Source organism: Loxodonta africana, chromosome 8, assembly GCF_030014295.1.
Source record: "Loxodonta africana isolate mLoxAfr1 chromosome 8, mLoxAfr1.hap2, whole genome shotgun sequence".
NCBI lineage: Eukaryota > Metazoa > Chordata > Mammalia > Proboscidea > Elephantidae > Loxodonta > Loxodonta africana.
This window is the reverse complement of record NC_087349.1, coordinates 83,707,342-83,728,655: the sequence shown is the minus strand read 5'-3', so window position 1 is coordinate 83,728,655 and position 21,314 is coordinate 83,707,342. Positions and strand designations below refer to the sequence as shown.

Here is a 21,314-nt window from a genome sequence, read left to right as displayed (position 1 = left end):
GAAAATCAGTATGAACTCAAGACTTTAAAAAGACATGTATTTTCTCACTCTGTGACTCCTCAAATGCTCCAGCAGCAGCAATATCACTTGCTCACCAACAACCCTCATATGTACTTATAATTCCCAGATTTGGGTCTCTGATACTTTTCTCCACTAGAAGGAGCCTGAACTCCTTGGACCAGGAAAAAGAATCTAAATGGGTCTGAAAATATATCTCTGTTGCCAGAAAATGGGGATTCTTTAAAAGTACATTGGGGTCTGTGCTGAAAGGACAAAGGAACCAAATTGAAGGAGCTTCCATTGGGTAAATTTTGAAAAACTAGGAATCAAAGGAGCAATTGCATTATTTTAAGTTCATAATGATACTGAAAAAAGTTAAAATAAAGTGTAATGAAAAAGGTGAATGTAAGATAAAAGAATGGTGAATATGATTGGATTTGCTCAATTTTAATTTATAAATGAAAGTAATTAGTAAGTAAAGATAAAACCCATTGCCATTGAGTCGATTCCAAACTCATAGTAAGCCTATAGAGCAGAACTCCCCCCCTAGGGTTTCCAAGGAGCAGCTGGCGGATTTGAACTGCCAACCATTTGGTTAGCAGACGAGCTCTTAACTACAAAGCCACCAGAGCTCCAAGTAAAGATAGTGGGTAGTTTTTTTTCTTTAATAAATTATATGTCTTGTTAAAGGATAACTTGTAAAAAAAAAAAAAAAGTATTATGCCCATATGATTCTCATATAAATCTAAAATGAACTCATGTGAAAGACATTTAACTCATTAATTAATGAGAGAACTATCATGACGTTACCACAGGGTCAAAGGGGAATGCAAAGAACCACACACATATTGGTAAGAAGGAATGAGGAAATGAATTTACAAATAGCTGCAAACAGGTCTATCCCCAGGGTCAGTGGACACAATTAATTTCCATTTCTATGGATAAGAATTCTTTGCACTAATAGTTTTCTACACCTTATAGTGATAAAATAGTTCAAAAACAATGAAACCTGGAAAGATGTGCTAGACAAGACAGCTAATAATTTTTTTTTCTTTTTCAAAGTCTTTCAGAATTTTTCCCAACAGTTTGTTTCTAAGGTATGGAAATGTCCTTATTTCTGTGTCTATACACAGGAAAGAATAAGCATGGGGAACTAAGAAAGCCAAGTAACTCTGGAAGAAGTGGGTATTTTTCCAAGAACAAGAAAAACTAATCAATACCAACACTTACATGAAAAAGCCAGGAGGATGAAGATTTGATATTTAATCAGCACATGCAATAACCATACACAAAGACACTGTGTTCCAACAAAATAAAGGAGCCAGGTATTCTAAAGAGGAGAATTAAATGGAAAGATTCAATCCTGCACAGAGGATACGCAAAGTATGGCTCAAGGGGGAGCAGCACTGGCATCACCTGGGAGCTTATTAGAACCAAAGACTCTCAGCCCTTCCTCAGACCTACTAAACCAAACTCTGTATTCTAACAAGATTCCCAGGTGATCTGCATGCACCTTTATGTTGCAAAATCCTAATCTAGATACTCTACTAATTATAATGAGATACTTATGGGATGTCTAAGGAGCCCTGGTGGTGCAGCGTTTAATATTTAAAGAATCGTTAAGTGAGATGTCTAAGGAGCCCTTGACTGCTAACCAAAAGGTGAGCGGTCCCACCAGCTGTTCCAAGAGAGAAAGACCTGGCAGTCTGCTTCTGTAATGATTAAAGCCTAGGAAACCTTATAGGGAAGTTCTATTTTGTCCTATAGGGTCGCTATGAGTTGGAATAGACTCCATGGCAATGGGTAATGAGATGTCTCCAATTATACCTTCAGGATTGTCCATTATATCATAATGATAAGACAATCAGTTAGGTACTGCCAGTCATAGAATACATGAAAGAATGTATCATTTTGTGGAGAGAAACCAAATTTCCAAAAATTAAAATCTATGATGAAGGCAACTAACTAAATGTAAAAGTGAGTTTTAAGTATAACAAGGCCTCAATCTAATAACCACCTGTCAGGGATTGAATTGTGTCCCCCCAAAATACGTGTCAACTTGGTTAGGCCATGATTCCCAGTATTGTGTGGCTGTCCTCCATTTTGTGATAAATATAACTTTCCTATTATTATTTTTTTTTAATGTGTTATAAATCCTAAATCTATGCCTGTGGTTAATAAGGCAAGATTAGATTATGTTAAAGATGATTAGGGTGGGATGTAACACCCTTACTCTGGTCACATCCCTGTTCCAATTTAAAGGGAGTTTCCCTGGGGTGTAGCCTGCATCACCTTTTATCTTATAAGAGATGGAAGGGAAGTGAGCAGAGTTGGGGACCCAATACAACGGAGAAAGCGGTGTTGGGAGCAGAGTGTGTCCTTTGGACTTGAGGTTCCTATGCAGAGAAGCTCCTAGACCAAGGGAAGTTTGATGACAAGGTCCTTTCTCCAGAGCTCACTGAGATAGGCTTCCACTGGAGCTGGCACCCTGAATCCAGACTTATAGCCTCCTAAACTGTGAGGAATACATTTCTCTTTGTTAAGGCCATCCACTTGTGGTATTTCTGTTATAGTAGCTCTAGGTAACTAAAGCACCGTTGGTTTGGGGTTGAATTGTTTTGGACTGTGTGATCAGATTCCAAATCCAATTGAGAAGCAATCTTTTGACCATTCAGATCCAGCAATGCTTGTAATCAATATTGTGTGTGTGTTGTCTTTTTTATACGTTATTTAAAACATTTACAGGAATCTGATTAAATTTGTGATTTTAAGTAATTTTTTAGAGAAAATAAATGTGTATAATCAATGTTCAAATATGTGGAGAATTTTAATTTGGTAATCTGTAACTTAGTTTATTACCAAATCTGTGCCTTGGTTTATTAATTGTATGAATGTTTAGAATAATGTTGATTAATATTTAAAGAATCATTAATTGCTTAATGTGTCAGCCAGAAACTTTCAATATTGATGTATAAAGAACAACTTCTAAATCACTTATTTCATACCCATAGGGCCTACAGGGGGGCCAAGGAGTCTCTCCTTTAGGCTCCTTAGGTTTGGGTATGTTACATGTGTTTCTCCTCAGGGTTCTTCTCATGGAAGATGGCAGAAGTGCAAGAAAGGAGAATGGAAGTGTCTTAGGCTGTGTCCTCTAGAGAAGCAAAACCAGTGAAGTGTATAAATGTACATACCAAGAAAAACCAAACCCATTGCCGATGAGTCAGTTCTTACTCACAGCAACACTATAGGACAAGGCAGAACTGCTACATAGAGTTTCCAAGGAGCAGCTGGTGGATGTGAACTGCTGACCTTTTGGTTAACAGCCGTAGCACTTAATCACTGTGCCACCAGGTCTCCATATATATATAGAGAGAGAGAGAGAGAGACAGAGATAGGGATTTATCTCAAGGAAATGGCTCACGCAGTTGTGGAGGCTGGCAAGTCCCAAGTCTGTGTGTCAGGTGTCAGGCTGGTGGCTTCTCCTGACTTATGTAGCTGCAGGGGCTGATGAACCCAAGATTGGTAGGTCAAATGGCAGGCTGCTGGCTCCCAGGCTGTGGAGGCCAATGAATCCCATGATCAGCATGCAATACGGCAGGCTGCTGGCTCAAGTCTCAAGAACTAGAGGTCAGATGATGATAAGCCAGATGCAGGATCCAGAGCGGGCAAGAGCCAGTGAAATTTGCCAGAACGTCCACATATAATGGATGCAGGCCACACCCCCAAGGAAACTACCCTTACAACTGATTGGCTGATCACATCAGATCACATCATTAAGGTGATTACATTATATCACAAAATGGACAATAACTACATCATTACATAACTGCCAAACCACTGAGAATCACAGCCCAGCCAAGTTGACGCACAACCTTAAACATCACACATGCAATGCCTCCTAATTCCTTGGCTTGTTCTTTTTCCTGCCCACATTCCATTAGCTAAAGCAAGTTACACGGCCAATTGCAATATCAAGGGGGTAGAGAAGAATGCTCTGACCACAGGGAGCCATGGCAAGGGTGGCAGGGAAGGAAGACTTGTGAGCAAATAATGTAATCTACCTGCTTTATGGAAACACTGGTGGCATAGTGGTTAAGTGCTATGGCTGCTAACCAAAAGGTTGGCAGTTTGAATCTGCCAGTCACTCCTTGCAAACTCTACGGGGCAGTTCTACTCTGTCCTATAGGGTCGCTATGAGTCGGAATTGACTCAACGGCAGTGGGTATGGTTTTTTTGGTACCTACTTTATAGATCTATGAAATTAAAATATGGGATGTTAAGCAAAGCGCTAATGGTTAAGATCATTCTCCATGCACCAAAGCCTCTCAGAAATAAGACTTTGTCAATATCAAGGTTCCAAGTAACAAAAGACTATTATATTTTGGTGGGGTCAAACACAATATGATATGAACTTAATATCAGTTAATCTTAGTGTTTTTGTAGCAGGGTTACTACTACTACTACTATAATTACTTATGGTACAGAAGTTTAGAAGAGATATATTTTCTTTATTTTTGTCTATAGCTGATTTGGTCTTCCTACCTAGTAAAAAAAAAAAAACCCTAGAAAGTATGAAAAAAAAAAAAAAAAGCCAAATAAACTCTATTTAATCTGGTTTAAAATGTAGTCTGATCTAGTAATTTAAACCATCTCATTACATAATTCTCAGGTTCCCAGATTTCTCAAATTTCCACTCCACACTGCCCTTTTATCTGAAAGGCACATGGCACACGGTAGAGTTATTGTATCCTTATGGAATGAGGTGGGGAGAGGGGTCCCTAGGGTCCTTGTCCTGGCTCTTGAGTGTGCACTGGTTAATATCTACTGAAGTTCACCCAGGCCTGTCCCAAGTTTTAGATACGGAGTTCAGTGCCTGCTAAAGTCGTAGTCTGTTTTTCCTTGGTTCAGTCAAGTCCTAGTTGCCCCTCTTTGTTGGCTTGGCCTCCCTTCAGCTCTCTCTGGTCACAGACCATTCTGAGTCTCTCCCCTGTACAGCCCTGAGTCAGGAGTCCATCCCACATACTTCTACTGTGGGATTAACTCAACTTTTGCCACAGCAGTTCTCACACATGTTTCTGGCTCTCAACTCTGTGTTCATGCTACATGGGACCAAGGTAGGCTTTGGAGTCTCTCTCACTCTGTCTCTGTCTCTCTAAAAGACCTCAGCACTCCAGTCTGCTAACCATGCTGGACCATCCCACATTGAGGTAGAACCACTCAGGGTAGATCTCCCAAAAATCCCAAATGGACAAGATCACTATTTTGAAGTATGAGTTACTGTTCAGCTTTCCCTTCTTCTGTTTCTGCTTTTCCTTCCCACTATTCCCTGGACCAGGAGGGAAAGATTTTCTTTTACTTCTCTATCACATCTTCTTTATATCACAGAGTAGGAAGTCTCTTGCATAGAGTCATAGGCAAAAGACAAAAAGCTCTAGGAGCCTTGTTAGTCTGGCTCCTAACACGTTAAATGGGAGCCAAAGAGATGAAGAAAATCTCTTTCACCTTGACATTTATCTCGTTGCAAAATCTTAGCTTACTTCTAATTACCACCCTCCCCCCAAGAGACACCCAAGGGATGCTTCTTTAAAGAGAAGGTCATGACGAGGAAAAACAAAAGAGAAAAGCTCATGAATTTTTCAAAGTACTGCTGCTGTCACACTGATGCTTTGTTCAGGGTTCAAAGTGAACAATATTTCAAAAAATTAAATTGGTTTCCACTTTTAGATCAATAACCTTCTTAGGCAATGTGGTGGAGAGCAGTCTAGGACATGCATGGCATGAAAATTGACGATCACTGTGAGCAGCATTAACCGTATGTATGTGTGTATTTTGGGGACTGGGTGGGTAGCCGGTGATGAAAATTATTCAAGAGTAAGGAGAGAAATAAATCTCTTACCTCCAAATTACTGTCATTACAGGTTAGGCAAGAGGGATTCTGGTCATGTTTATCACCCACCCTGATCAAAAGAAGTCTCCTTTGCATTGTTGATTCCCTGTGCACTCTCTATGGCCAGAATCTAGGATATAAAACTTTAGGACAATGATTAGCTACTTAGCATCTCAGAAGGAGATACTGCTTCTTCTCTTTGGTGACAGCTACCTTGGAAGATTAGGACGTTGATCAGGAGCACTATTCTAATAGGAGTCCTAACTCACAGAATTAATGTTACTCCTGCTCTTCAGGGCTTTCAAAAAATGCAAACCATCTCATAGACACTGTTCGACTTGTAAAATCCCATGCAGAGTAGGATTTCATCCCGGAGATTTCAAAGCAATTCTTGACTCCATCAGGACTTGCTAAAATATAGGAGATGAACTGATTTCTCCAAAGAGAGGGAAATGCCATACCTAGTGCTTCTATTCTCTTGCCCTGCCAGCACCTGGAGCTAATGGAGATACCTAGATAACAAAATGATTTGATAGCATCAAGCCTCTTGGTGTGATACTCTGAGAGTTACAACCTTCCGGGTAGAAGATATTATCTCCCTTATCTATCTTCCTGGACCTTCAGAATCCTTTTACAACTCAGAATCATACTGACATAAACTTTACGGGAAAATCTATACTCTTGGATTGATTATCCAAAGGCGCCCCGGTGGCACAACAGTTAAGCACTTGGCTGCTAACCAAAGGTTGGCAGTTTGAAGCCACCCGGCCACAGTTCAAACCCACCCAGCCACTCTGTGGGAGAAAGACCTGGAAATCTGCTCCCATAAAGCTTACAGTCTAGGAAACTCTATGGGGTAGTTCTACTCTTTCACGTGATGTTGCTGAGTCGAATGCTGACTTGATGGTACCTAACAACAAAAGTCAAAAAAGAGCTTCAAATATTTTAGAACCACTTTGGGCAAAGAGAGAAACAGCATACTAGGGACTGCTTCCGCTTGACTCATTACTCCCTGTGCTATTTGCTCAGCTGGCTTGAGTGCAAGGGCAGTGAGGTTCAGGCTGTGTATTCAGACATTCAGGTGCAATTATCTTGACCCTATTTCATGGCCTTGAATGACTCTCCCAACCCCAGTGAGCTGATCTTGGTCATATGACAAGCAAACAAGCGACTCGAGTGACGCCTCAAAGGTAGGAGAAGGGTACCAAAAAACCAAACCAGGGTGCGTGAGTAGGGACGGGAAGGCTTGTGTCTGTGGAGGGAAGTGGGGTTGGTGGGGAACATGCTTGACCAAAAATCACTGTAGATGGTGAGTTTGCCAGACTTCTTTCATTCTTTACTTATTTGCATTTGGCAAAATTGTATTGAGTAGGTACTATATCAGACACTACCTAGGAAAAGGAAAGTTTGCAATTAATACATTTTTCTTCCTTTATACACTTCACCATTCCTATTGTATCTGATCTACTCTTGACCAGAGAAGATGGTGCTGGGGGGTGAGGGGTATAGATCCTAGTTCCATTTCTGTCACCAACCCTCTGTGACATCTTAGGTAAGCCGCTGTGCTGGGTTTCTTTGAATTTCCCCTACAGATTTACTTTCCACTCTCTTCCACCTTGCTCTGTGCCATGGGAGGCTGGCCTATATGAGCTGTACTAGCAGGATCCCTTGCCCTCTGGCTTTGGTTTAGTTTAGCAAAAACAGGACACCCGGCAAGAGAAAGGAAGCGGGGACAATGAGGTCAGATTATTTATTCCTCCAGCCCCTCCCTGCTCCAAGTGACCACGGGCTGGCTGGGTGCTCCTGTCAAGTGGCACTTTACATACAGTTCCCTCTTGTTTTCATAGCTGCTCCCTTCTCTCTCCCCTTCAGACCAGGGTGGTAAACTATCCCCACTAGCTCTGTTGCTTTTCTGAAACTCTGATCATACCTTTAAAAGTAGACCCTTTTTAAAGCTCTTCTTAATTTTCCTACATAATACAGTCATTAAACCTTTCTCAGCTCCAATTTATTGCTTTGTCTATCATGTGGTAGAAAGATGTTTTCTCTTAGGGAGAGAACTGTTTTACTTGGAAAAACTCCTTGCTAAATAGTTGATATGTTATCTATTGCTGTGTAACAAATTACCATAAACTTGGCAGTTTAAAATAATACATATTTATAATCTCACAATTTCTGTGGGTCAAGAGCTTAGGGTCCTCTGCTCAGAGTCTTGCCTGACTACAATCAAGATATCATTTGGGTTGTAGTCACATCTGCAAGCTTGACTGGGGAAGAATCACTTTCAAGCTCACTTAGATTACTGGCAGAATTATTTTCTTGCAGTGATAGGACTGAGGTCTCTCAGTTCCTACAGACCACCCACAGTTCCTAGAGGCTGCCTGTAGTTCCTTGCCAGGTGGGCCTCCAAATATGGCTGTTTAATTCAAGCTAGCAAGGAGAGTCTCTAGAGGGAGTCTGCTAGAAAGATGGTATAATAACACAGGTGCCATCTTTTCACCTCTGTCGTATTTTATTGATTAGAAGCAAGTCACAGATCTTGTTCATACTCAGTGGGAGGGGATTATACATGGGCATGAACATCACAAAGTAGGGTTCATGAAGGGCCATCCCAGAAAGCCTGTGGTTTGCATTATGAAGTTAATTTTGGTTGCAAGTACCAGAACACTTGACTAAACGTGGCCAAAAAATAGGGGTTTGTTATCTCACATAAAAAGAAGTCTACAGGTAGGAGGTTTCAGGGTATTTGGGTTCTTGGTCAGCTAGTCTGCAATTCTCTTGGCTTTCTCCTCATGATCACAAGATAGCTGCCACTGTTCCAACCATCATTTTTCATCTGATAACATTCAGCAGGAAGGACTTTCCTTTCCACATATCTCTTTTACCAAAACAAACTTGGTGCTGTCAAGTTGATTCTGACTCATAGCGACCCTGTAGGACAGAGCAGAACTGCCCCATGAGGTTTCTAAGTAGTGGCTGGTGGATTAGAATTGCTGACCTTTTGGTTAGCAGCAAAGCTTTTAACCGCTATGCCACCAGGACCTTGCTCTCTTTTAGCAGGGAGGAAATCTTTTCCATAACTCTCAGCATACTTTCCCTTATAATTAATTGACACTGATTGGGTCACATTCTTGTCCTTAAACCGATGACTAGCAAAGGCAAATAAGAATACCCTGATCGGGTTAGACAGATTATACTTAGTTCCCAGAGGCTGGGCCTATGCTCCCTGAGCATTTTGCTGCCTGACCCTTGAACAGATTTGGCATTCTGATAGCAAGGAAGAAGGGAAGAATGGCATTTGGAGCCACAGCGTCTGTTGCAGGATTCTGTGCCATATGCCCAACAGCTGAGTCACCGTGCCTATGTGTTGGAGAAGACCCTCCTTCATAACTACTGCCTCCCTGTCACTCCTGTCTCATGGCAAAATGCATAAGCTGGGTTCAAGTTTCTGATCTTTCGCTTGTGAGAAATACCTGCCACTCACTGGTACATAGTGTTTTGACATAAAACATATTATCATTCCAAAATGTTAATACTTTTGCTTCAAATGTTTTTGAGGAAAGAATAATATGAGTGATCTTTCACCTAACTGGAAATGTGAATGCCTCCCTTTGGAAATAGCACACAAATATGTAACTAAAAATGGCAGATACTCTCATCATCATGTTTACATATCTGCTGTAATAACATAGTAATATAATAATGATGATGATGATGTAATAATAATAGCTACTATTTATTGAAAGAGCTCTGATAGTACAAACAGTTAAGCATTGGCTGCTGACCGACAGGCTGGCGGTTTGAATCTACCCAGCTGCTCTGCTGGAAAAGACCTGGTGGTCTGCTTCTGTAAAGACTATAGCCAAGAAAACCCTATGGGGCAGTTCTACACCATCACATAAGTTGCTATGAGTCAAAATCAACTGAACGGCACATAACAACAACAACAACCATATGTTGAATGTTCACTGTGTGCAGGCACTGGGCTAAGAATACTTATACCTGCTTGTTTTTAATCCTCAAAACAATTCCATACGATAATGTTGAATATCTCCATCTTACAAATGAGGGAACTAAGAGAGTTATAGGCCTTGCTAAGTTTTACACAACTGGGAGAAGGGCTTTGAATTCTGTTGACTGACTCAGAGCGAACCTACTTAATGCTGGTGGTGGACTGCTCTCACTAAGCCCATGATCTCACCTATTACAGATGAAGAACCAGGGTGGGAAAAGGAGTAGGAAGAGAGGTGTTTGCTAGTAGCTGGAAACTGATCACCATGGGAAGGAACTCAAATTTATTTCTAAGAAGACAAATCTGTTTTTTTAATTGTGCGTTAGATGAAGATTTACAGAGCAAATTAGTTTCTCATTAAACAATACATACATTGTTTTGTGACACTGGTTGCCAACCCCCCAACGTGTGAACACTCTCTCCTTCTCAACCTTGGGTTCCCCATTTCCATTCATCCGGCTTTCCTGTCACCCCTGCCTTCTCGTTCTTGCCCTAGGCTGGTGTGCCCATTTAGGCTCCTATACGTAGTTGAGTTACATGTATTACTGTTTGTTTTATGGGCCTGTTTAATCTTTGGCTGAAGGGTAAACCTTAGGAGTGATCTAAGAAGACAAATCTTGAGTTATATTTTTAGAGAATTATTGCTGAAGCTGCCAGGGTTCAAATTCCAGTTTTACCACTTACTAGCTGTATGAACTTGGGCAAATTTTTTCAACCATCCCTGCCTCAGTGTCCTCATGTGTAAAATGGGGATAATAATGTACCTACCTCGCAGAGCTACTATGAAGATTAAATGAGTTACTAAATATAAACCATTAAAAAAACAATGGCTGACATTTAATGAGTCACTGAAAGAATGTGAAAATAATGTAGGCTTGGAGTCAGATGGGCTTGGGTTTGAATCCTTGCTCTGCTACATACCACCTGTGTGACCTTGGGTAAAATGCTAGGCTCTCTGTGCTAACATATAGGTTGGATTTTCTAAAGTCAAAAATAGCTTGTGTTAATTAGTGGGTTTTTTTTTTTTTTTTAATCTAAGCAAATGCATACAGACAAAAGTAGATGAATGATTACCAGGGGCTGAGGGAAGCCCAAGCCATGTCCCAAGCAAGCTAAGTCCAAGGTAGAACCCCAACTAGATGCAAATGTTTACTTCCTTTGGTTTTATGTCTTCATTTGAGACAGAATCTTTTCCTCAGACATAAGCCAAACACATTTAATTGCATCAGAGCAAAACAATGTCATTTAACCTGAATGATACGAATAGTTATCTTAGAATTATTATTTTTTCTGATAGCTAAGATTAGGCCTGGAGCCCTGGTGGCGCAATGTTAGCTTGACTGCTAACCAAAAGGTCAGCAGTTCAAATCCATGCTCTGCTCCTTAGAAACCCTATGGGGGCAGTTCTACTCTGTCCTATAGGGTTGTTATGAGTCAGAATCAACCCACTGGCAGTGGATTAAGGTTAGGCCTACCCCGCAGTGTTCAGTAGTGAAGGCAAGAAGTTGTTACTTTGTGAGTTTTCTTATAACATATCCAAACTCTAAATAACTCAGGCCAAAAGATAAACTTGTACCCCTAAATTACTCAAACCATTGCTCAAATGTCCACTTTTCTTTGAGTCTTAGAGAGACAGCTGAAAAATACTTCAGAACTAGTAAGAACCAAGGGTTCAGAGGAGGAGTTACAGGGATTTTGATTTGATAGGCTGCCATTCTGTTTCCTGGGATAAAAAGGTAGTCAATTTTAAAGCCTAAGATTTTTACAACTGAACTGACAAACCAGCAATTTTCGATTTTTCACAAGAATCCAGGAAGTAGAACTCCCTACCACACTATTAAACATTTCTTGGCAGCAGCAAGCTGCATGTGCCTGAAAGCTCTTGGCAGAGGCTGTTAATAGAATCGTCCTTCTTCCTTCTATCATCCTAGCAATTCACAGTCAACCTATAGTGCTTTCTGAGAAAGGCAATTCTCAGCCCTAGGAGACACCAAAATGAAAAGCACACCAAATTAAGAGTTTAATTTCATCAACCCAAGGATTAAGTAAAAAGTCTTTTTCTCCTTGGGGCTCATAATAGCCAAATATCCTTTTGTTAGAGTGACTTGATTACATGAGCACTTCTAAAATAAACCTCTGTCATAGAGTACGTGTCATGTGAAATTGCAGCAGAGAGAAACATTTGAATGTAAATCTGTTCAATTCACCCCTTATGTGCCTACATGCATGTTAAAGTGGCTTAAAACATACGACTACTTCCTGGACTGGAGTTGGGGAGGAGGTGATTCTTAACCTGGAGTTGGCAGATGGGCTTCGGGGCGCTCATGAAATTCTCTGTAAATTTACACGTGTGTAGATGTGCATGCACACATATGGATTTTTCTGGAAACATGAGATTCACTTTTATTATAAGAATTTAAAAGAGGTTTATCAACCACAAAGGTAAAGATCCTGTTTTAGAGTGTTTTATTATACACTAAATTTTTTTTTTTTTTAAAACACTCTTAGGTTATTGTTTCCAATTCTGATTCTTTGCTTTTTAGAAGGCAATTACGTTTATTTGTTCATCCAACAAATTTTTTAGCATCCTAAATGTGACAAGCACAGTATTAGGGACTGGGGGATAGAGAGCTCAAAAAGACATGATTTCTGTTTTCAAGAAATTTAGGTTCATCAGGAACATCTAGCTCAACTGGCATAACACAGTTTATAAAGAAAATGGTCTACATTCTACTTTGGTGAGTAGCGTCTGGGGTCTTAAAAGCTTGTGAGCGGCCATCTAGGATACCCCACTGGTCTCACCCCATCTGGGGCAAGGGAGAATGAAGAAAACTGAAGACACAAAAGAAAGATTAGTACAAAGGACTAATGGACCACAACTACCACAGCTTCCACCAGACTGAGTCCAGCACAACCAGATGGTGCCTGGCTACCACCACTGCCTGCCCTGACAGGGACCAGAATAGAGGGTCTTGAACAGAGCTGAAGAAAAATGTAGAACAAAATTCTAATTCACAATAAATAAATAAATACAAAGACCAGACTTACTGGTCTGACCGAGACTGGAGAAAACCCGAGAGTATGGACCCTGGACACCCTTATAGCACAGTAATGAAGTCACTCCTGAGGTTCACCCTTCGGTCAGATTATAGACAGGCCCATAAAACAAAACAAGACTAAAGGGGCACACCAGCCCAGGGGCAAGGATGAGAAGGCAGGAGGGAACAGGAAAGCTGGCAATAAGGAACTCAAGATCGAGAAGGGGAGAGTATTGACATGTTGTGGGGTTGGCAACCAATGTCACAAAACAACGTGTATTAATTGCTTAATGAGAAACTAGTTTGCTCTGTAAACCCTCATTTAAAGTCCAAAAAAAAAATTAAAAACAAAAAAAAGACCATTCCACTTAGACAAAAAATAAAAAAAATGTACGTTCACGTAACTCATGTCATCAGCTAGTAATCAGAGGAAGAGCTAAAGGCTGCTGTGCCATTTTCAAGATTACTTTTGGGTGTTCAGACCTGTTCGTACCAGTAGATGTCACCATAGTGTAGGCCAGCTAATGTGACCAGCTAGCCTGAAGACATGGAATTCAGAAATGTCTTTTTGTTATTATTGTTTTTTGGCTTGGTGCACGATCTACATGTTAAAAAGGCATCATGTAGATTTTTTTTTCTCCCTGACACAAACACAGAGCTGCCATGAGTATCACACTGTGGTTATTTTGAAAGCGCAAGGAGATTTTGGAGCCTAACTAAAAATATTTCTACAAAAGGAATATGGATAGCCAAAAATACTACAATCTGATATATACGGAGGAGCCCTGGTGGCACAGTGGTTAAGCATTTGGCTGCAAACCAAAAGGCTGGCAGTTCAAACCCACCAGTGGTTTCACAGGAGAAAGATGTGGGAGTCTGCTGCCATAAAGATTACAGCCTAGGAAACAGTATGGGGCAGTTCTACTCTGTCCTATAGGGTCCCTATGAGTTGTAATCGACGCGACAGTAACGGGTTTTGTTGGGGTTTAATATATAATATAGCTAGCAATATGATTTTAAGCTTTCGACATGATATTGAGGTTTATTAAAGGCTCTACATATAAAAAAATATTACCTATATTTTATAACTTCTTACTTTTCTCCTATAAAACCGAAAAACAAATTGAATGCTTTTTTTAGTAACAGTAAAAGACTTAAATTTTTGCCTTTATTACATATGTTGTTTCAGATAGTACTCTATTCTGAAACAGGAAGAGTTTGGTACAAGAAAAAGCTGAACTAAAAATCAAGTCTTGTTTCAATTTTAAAGTGCTCATTCATTCATTAAATAAATTATGGTAATACCCAAGATTTTCCAAGTCTTATACCAGCACTGGGAATAAAAAGATAAAGTTATATACCTCGTTCATTAGGAGCACATATTCTAGTGAGAGAGAATTTTCTAAAACAAAAAATTAGAGTACCAATTACTAGGTCCTTTTTACTCAATTAGATTTAACATGTGTTTTTTGATTGGTCTTAAGCCACTAAAGAAGCCCTGGTGGTGAGTAGTTAAGACTTAGCTGCTAACCAAAAAGGTCAGCCGTTCAAATTCACCAACTGCTCCTTAGAAACCTTATGGGGCACTTCTACCCTGCCCTATAGGGTCACTAGGAGTCATAATCGACTCAATAGCAATGTGTTTGGTTTGGGTAAGTCACTAAATGGCCAATGAGATATACTAACTTGTATTTGTGCCAAGGCTTTGAATTTTTCTTTTCTTAATACTAAAAGGTTGGTGTCCCGGATTCTGCCACTTAACCAGTGAGTGTGTCCAGCTGACTACCAAGCATTCCACCTTTTGAGTACCGGCTTCTTTAAGGATGATCCAACGGTAAAACAGAAAGGAAAGGCAATCTGGACAGAAGGAACAACCTGTGTGAAGGCACGAAACTTGAGAGTAAGGTGCTTTCTAGGAAAGATAAGTATTTTTTGAAAGATTAATGCATAGTTATTCATCCTCGTGCTACATTTATTAACTTTTCTTAGCTTAACTTGTTCCCCTCATTCATTCCACATATTCTTGAGCACCTACTTTGTGTCAGGCATGAGATAAGGCTTAAGAAGATAATGATTTCTGTTATCAAGGAGCTCATGGGCTAGTAGGGGAGATACATGTGTTTGTATATATGCATACATGTATAGAACTGTAAAAATATTACGCACAAAAGTTACTGTAAAATGTTGTGAGATTTTAAAAATAGGGGTATGTGCATGCATATTCAAGCTACTCAGAGAATAGAGGGCCTAACTCAATATGGTGGTTACGAGTAGTAAAAGCGGAAATCTCACAGAATGTGCATTCGAGCTGAGTCTGGAGTATGAGCAAGGCTTGTCAAACAAAGGAAGAATGTCATGCAAAGCAGAGGAAACAGCATATGCAAATGCATGACAACAGAAGAGAACATGGCACTTGGAGAAAATGACAGTTTATTATGAGCACAGAGCAAAGGATACTGTGCATGTGAGTGCATAGCTGAAGAGATGGGTTAGAAAAGTAAACAAGGGAAAAACCATCAGCCTTTTGTAGGCCATGCTAAGAAATTTGAACTTATCCCACAAAAAGTTGGGAGCACTTGAAATATTTTACTCAGTGCAATGACTTGATCAGATTTGCATGGTAAAATGGTTATTTTATCAGCATTCTGGAACATGACTTGAAGATGGAAGACTAGAGACAGGGAAAAGAGCTTGATGACTGCTGCAGGAATTTAAGTGTGGGATGAAGTAAAAATATAGAGTAGAGAATACTTTTAAGAGATATCTGAGAGATGAAATTGATGGTCTTGGTAATCAACTGAAAAGTATGTGAGGGAGAAAAGGGAACTAAAGATACCTCCCAGATATCTGGTTTGGGTAACTGGATGGTAAAGCCACTGAGTTAAGTTATTACAGGAGAAAGAGAAGATCCTTCCTCTAATAAGAATCCACTAGTCTAATAAGAACACACTTTCACATAAAAGTTCTAAAAACAGCACATATTTAAATTAAAAAAGATGGCAATAACTTTTTTTTTTCTTCCTGAATTCTGTTCCCCTTGTCCCCAGCCAAGGACATATTTCTTTGCTTCTTCTCAAACACTGAAACAGACTGGACTCTTGGACCTTGCAGATCATGCCCAGTTTATGCCCTGAGCTGTTTCACTACTGGTACAATGGTTACCTTAGAAATGAGATAAGTAGAAAATTGTTTCCTTTTATGTTTCAAATAATTGTCTTGTTGCCTAGCAGTTACATTCTAACCTCAGACTCTCAGGAAAAAGGTACCAACTCTTCCTTTTTGTTAGTTCACATTATTCTGCTTTGAGATTTTCATTAAAATCTCAAAATATGCTATCCCAAGTTTCTTTGAAATGTCTACATCTTCAATATTTTCTACAACTATAACAATAGTTACTGAATGTCTACTGTGTAGCAAGAACTGTGCTAGATGCTTTAGCGATATAATTTCTTTTTAATTCTCAACACCACTGTGACATACAAGTTAGTGTCATCATGTTAAAGATGAGGAAGTAGAATGAGGGAGCAGAAACTCCATTAGTTTAATCTTGCCCTGGATTCCTTAACTAGTTAGTGAAAAGAACAAGTATTTGTACTCAGGTCTACCTGACTCCAAAGCCTTCGAAATTTCCATTGTGTCCCACTGATTAGAGCTATATATTCATTTAAAAAATCCTTTTTAATGGAAAAATTTAAACATATACAAAAGACAGTATATAGTATAATGAACCCCATGTACTCTTTACCCAGCTTCTCCGGTTATTAACTCATGGGCCAATCTTGATTCAACTCTACCCACCTAATTTTTCTTTACTACCTATGATAAGTAAGACGGTGTGTCAACTTGGCTGGGCCATGATTCTCAGTGGTTTTGCAGTTATGATGTAGTTTGTCAGTCATATAATGATGTAATCAACTTCAAGATCATATCTGATATAACGTGATCACCTCCATGATGGAATCTACTGTGAGTAGCCAATCAGTTGAAAGGGAGTTTCCTTGGGATGTAACCTCCATCCAACATATGCGTTTTCTGGCAAGGCTCTTGGGCTTTTGCTCTGCTCTGGGTCCTGCATTTGGCTGATCAGCTTCTGACCTCCAGCTCTTGGCACTTGAGCCAGCAGCCTACTGTCTGACCTGTGGATCTTGGGTTCTTCAGCCCCTGCAAATACATAAGTAAGGAGAAGCCTCCGACCTGACACCTTACACCTGACCAATGGACTTGGGACTTGCCAGCCTCTACAACAGCCTGAGCCATTTCCTTGAGATTAATCCCTTCTCTCTCTGTTGTTGTTAGGTGTTGTTGAGTCAGTTTCAACTCATAATGACCCTATGTACAACAGAGTGAAATACGTATGTGTACACACACACACGCTTCACTGGTTTTGCTTCTCTAGAGAACCCAGCCTGAGATATTCCCTCACTCTATCACTGGATTATTTTGTAGCAAATCCCAGACATCATATCTATCTTGGTTTCATCTGTAACTATATTGGTGCATAGCTTTAAAACATAAATATCCTTAGGAAAACAAACAAACAAAAAAAAAAAACCAAGCACAATGCTGTTATTACGCCAAAAGAAAACCAAAAAACCCATGGCTGTTGAGTCCATTCCGACTCATAGCAACCCTACAGGACAGAGTAGAACTGCCCCATAGAGTTTCCAAGGAGTGCCTGGCAGATTTGAACTGCTGACCTCTTGGTTAGCAGCTGTAGCACTTAACCACTATGCCACCAGGGTTTCCATACCAAAAGAAGTAGGCAATAATTCCTTAATAGCATCAAATATAGTCAATGTTCATATTTTTCTGATTGAGTTATACATTCTTTTTAACATTTGGTTATTCGAATTCGGATGATTAGAGCTAGTTTTTAATTGAGGTACATTGTTTAATTAAAGCCCAACCTTGTTGTGGTTTATCTACCATCACATCCAATGCACAAGAGCTAGAAGGAACACAATGACAAATCATAAATGAGCTACTGAAGGAGGGGGTGACCTGTGGATCTTTATTTCTGACATAGACCATGAGAGACAAGGCTGAAAGCCAATCCCATTGGTGATCCACATGAAATGAGTCAACATTTGATGCACAGTGTCACAATGTTTGACTACCCATGACAGATAATTATTATCTTGGCTTTTTTTTTGGCTGTCTCAGAAACGAGCTGAAGAATTAAGTGAGCACAGAATTTGAATTTAAATCTCTTATCAAATTAATACAGTACACAATAAAAAATATGAGCTGTATATGCTTAGTTTCTAGACAACACTAAGTAATCCCCTATATCAGAATCCAATTAATGTTCTTCAGGTTTTTGAAGTAGGCAGTGTTTGTCTCTAGGATCCTCCCTCTTCTTCCCCAGATTTCCCAGGTCTTCCTAGAGACCCCTATTAAAGCACTTATCTAGACCTGGTCTGACCCCAAATTTAACCATTCTCCAAAATGGCCCCATCTTTCATCTCATCCTCCAACTAAAACCTCTTTCCTTCAGGACAACCTGATGTAGTGAAAAGCCTGTGGACTTTAGGGTCCACAACTGTATGACCTTGGCCAAATTGGTTAACTTTACTGACTTTAAAATGGGATTAATCATTGGATTGTTGAAGGGCACAGATGCATTTATGTGCTCCAGAACTACCAGCTACCACCTTCAAACTTTTTTATGATCGATCACAAAGATTAGCCCAGGTCCCAAATCCTGCAGAAGGGGATGGAGGCGGGGGCAGGGGGAGTTGGTGGTTACAAAGGCTGCTGGTAGAGAAACAGCTCAGAGGTGGCCAGAGAGAGGACATGCTGATAACCAGCCTTTCTTTGTTTTTTTGGTTTTTCAACAAAGACCAAGACTTATGCTATCTGCCCACAGCCACTTTCCTAAATCACCAAAGTAGGCAAACTGCCCTCCCTTATTTCACATACCTCTTTCAGGTTATACATTGCCCCTTCATGGCTGGGTTTCCCTTTTTAGGTCCTTTGGGATGTTCCCTGGGATGTGATTCGGAGGTAGAGGAACAGCAAGTAAGAGGGGGGAGAGCACACATTATGATTTGCCCCATTCCATAAGCCATCAGGAAAGGCTGTGCTTAGGAGGATGCACACCAGGGGTTTGAGAAAAACAATATTCTAGACTTCCACAATTATTGCTGTTTCACAGCATGGCCATCGATGAGCAGAGGTAGAGCTAGGACTACCTGGGTGAAGCTGTATATTGTGTGAATCCAGCAGATAATTCTAGGGGCTTTCCTATCACATTTGAAATAAGCTTTCTCTTGGCCATTACTCAGTGAGACAGTAAAGTTTACAGCATCTGAGAGGCAGATTCAAAAACGGTGTTCTGAGAAGCCCTGGGGTTCCGATGATGATTAAGGAGGGGAAAAAGGGAAGGTGGGGCTCAGGCCCTCCTCACTGCACTGAAGGTCTGTCAGTTCTGCTTTCTTTTGATCTCATTTGTTGAGTCTGAAGGACATTTCATTTGGAAAAAGAACAAAGAGTTTTGCTACACACACACACACACCCTCCAGCAAACCACCCTCTATGATATTCTGCCCAAGGGGGAGTTGAAAAGGGATAGTAGGAAGAAGAGAGTAGGCAGGGAGCAGACAGCAAGGCCCTTAAACTTCTCTGTACTTAATGAGACTATATTATTAGGCCAGTAGGTGCTTGCAGTGAACTCAAGAAAACGTATGTGCTCAAGTAGAGTTGGTACAGTCTTTTGGATGAGCACTTCTCAATCCTTCCTGCGCATTGTAATCACCTGGGGAGTTTGTAAACAGTGCCATTGCCTGGGTTTCACCCCAGAGAGTCTCAAAAGATCCTTGGCTATTAACCCAGCTCTGGTTGCTGGTAATAAAAAACATATATCCATACAGTAGCACCAGAACAACTATATATTACGGTAAAAAAAATTTTATAGGGAAACTTGGCACAATTATACAGTTGAATTATTAACAATGACTACCACTAATGACATTGTTGGATATTTTCTCAATTTCATATTCTTCTTTGCTCATGTAGGCACACGATAAATAACCACAGGCCTTCCTGGCATTGTGTTAGACAAGGTGAGGCCATAAAACAAACTTTTATCATTTTTTGTTTTCTGTATCAACCAAAGGAATAATAACATACATTCATCTTTATGATCTATTATTGCCTCCTGGTTACAATAAAGGACATTTTAAGAGCGTTATTCTCTGGATCAATAATCTGATGTCAAACACTTGCTTCAGAATATGACTGTAAGGGGTATCCGTGATAACCTTGGAAAACACAGGGCCATAAATGTCCACTCTTTTTGAATGATGCTGCAAGAAAGTATAAGCATTAAATAACTTCAGAAGCCATTTACTGTAAATTTACTCCAAAGTCTCTGTTATTCTTCAAGATGACAAAATTAAACAGCTGACAACCAACTATAACATTAAAATGTAAAGCACACATAAGAGCTTCTTAATTTGAAAGTATTTGAAAAGGTTGCGTTTCCTAATTGTATCATTTTTCACCATTAAAAATGTGATGATGGAACCATAAAGCAAACTGTCCCGAAAAATTCTTTAGAACTCATGGGAGTGAGTCATGAAATATTTAGAACACATACCCGTCTGAGCTTGTAGGGTGAAATTCTTTCTTCCTTGATGTGGTTGCTTCAAAGCAGGGTTTTGAACCGGTTCGAACCAGTTCAGTGAAGGCCCACGAAACGAAACCAGAACGGACCTGAATTTCCACTATTTGGGTTATCCGGAACGTATCAGGAACGTGAAAAATTACGGGTAGAAGGCCGGGAATGGGAGACTTGAAGAGGCGTAGCGCGCCCTTTCGGGAGCCGAACACGTGAGATCGGACTTTTGGCAGGACTGCAAAGAGCGACCCACATTGAAAGCAGCGAAGCCGGCCACCATCTTTGAGTGGGGCACCGCTGTTTCTGACTGTGCTCAAAATCCAATGGGCAAGACATTTGGTTGCTATACAACGCCTACGCTGCCCTTATGCTCTAAGGGGGAAATTAAGTTTCTAACAGGCTTCACCTACAATATTTCCCCTTCCGGTTCACCCAACTGCTAAAAATTCCGGTTCCTTTCGGTGACGCTTCCTCGGCCATGACTGAATTGGGAAGAACCACTTCAAAGCCCTGCTTCAAAGGGATTTTTTTTTTTCTTGAGAACCACAGTGTGAAGTAAATAATTTAAAGTGGCCTTTGTGCCTGAGAAATAACCTTTGGAGTAATTGAGGTGCCTTGGTCTGGGACTTCCGGGCCACATCTGAGGATTTGTACTGAAAAAAAAAAAAAATTTTTTTTTTTTAGTGGGGGCACCCAAGACCAGAAAACACTCATTGGGGAGGCTGATTTCACATGCTTCAGGGGGCATATTTCAGC

The 21,314-nt window shown here is 40.3% G+C and overlaps 1 protein-coding gene across 2 annotated transcripts in view; it reads right to left on the bottom strand.

Moving 5' to 3' along the window:
* The window catches only part of KLHL7 (kelch like family member 7), a 127,539-nt gene extending 106,663 nt beyond the window's left edge, over positions 1-20,876 (bottom strand). For both annotated transcript variants that reach the window (XM_023544356.2, XM_010587217.3), the window contains exon 1: positions 20,538-20,876. The gene's annotated coding sequence lies outside the window, so the exon portion shown is untranslated. The remainder of the gene's footprint in view (positions 1-20,537) is intronic.
* Between the last annotated feature and the right edge of the window lie 438 nt (positions 20,877-21,314).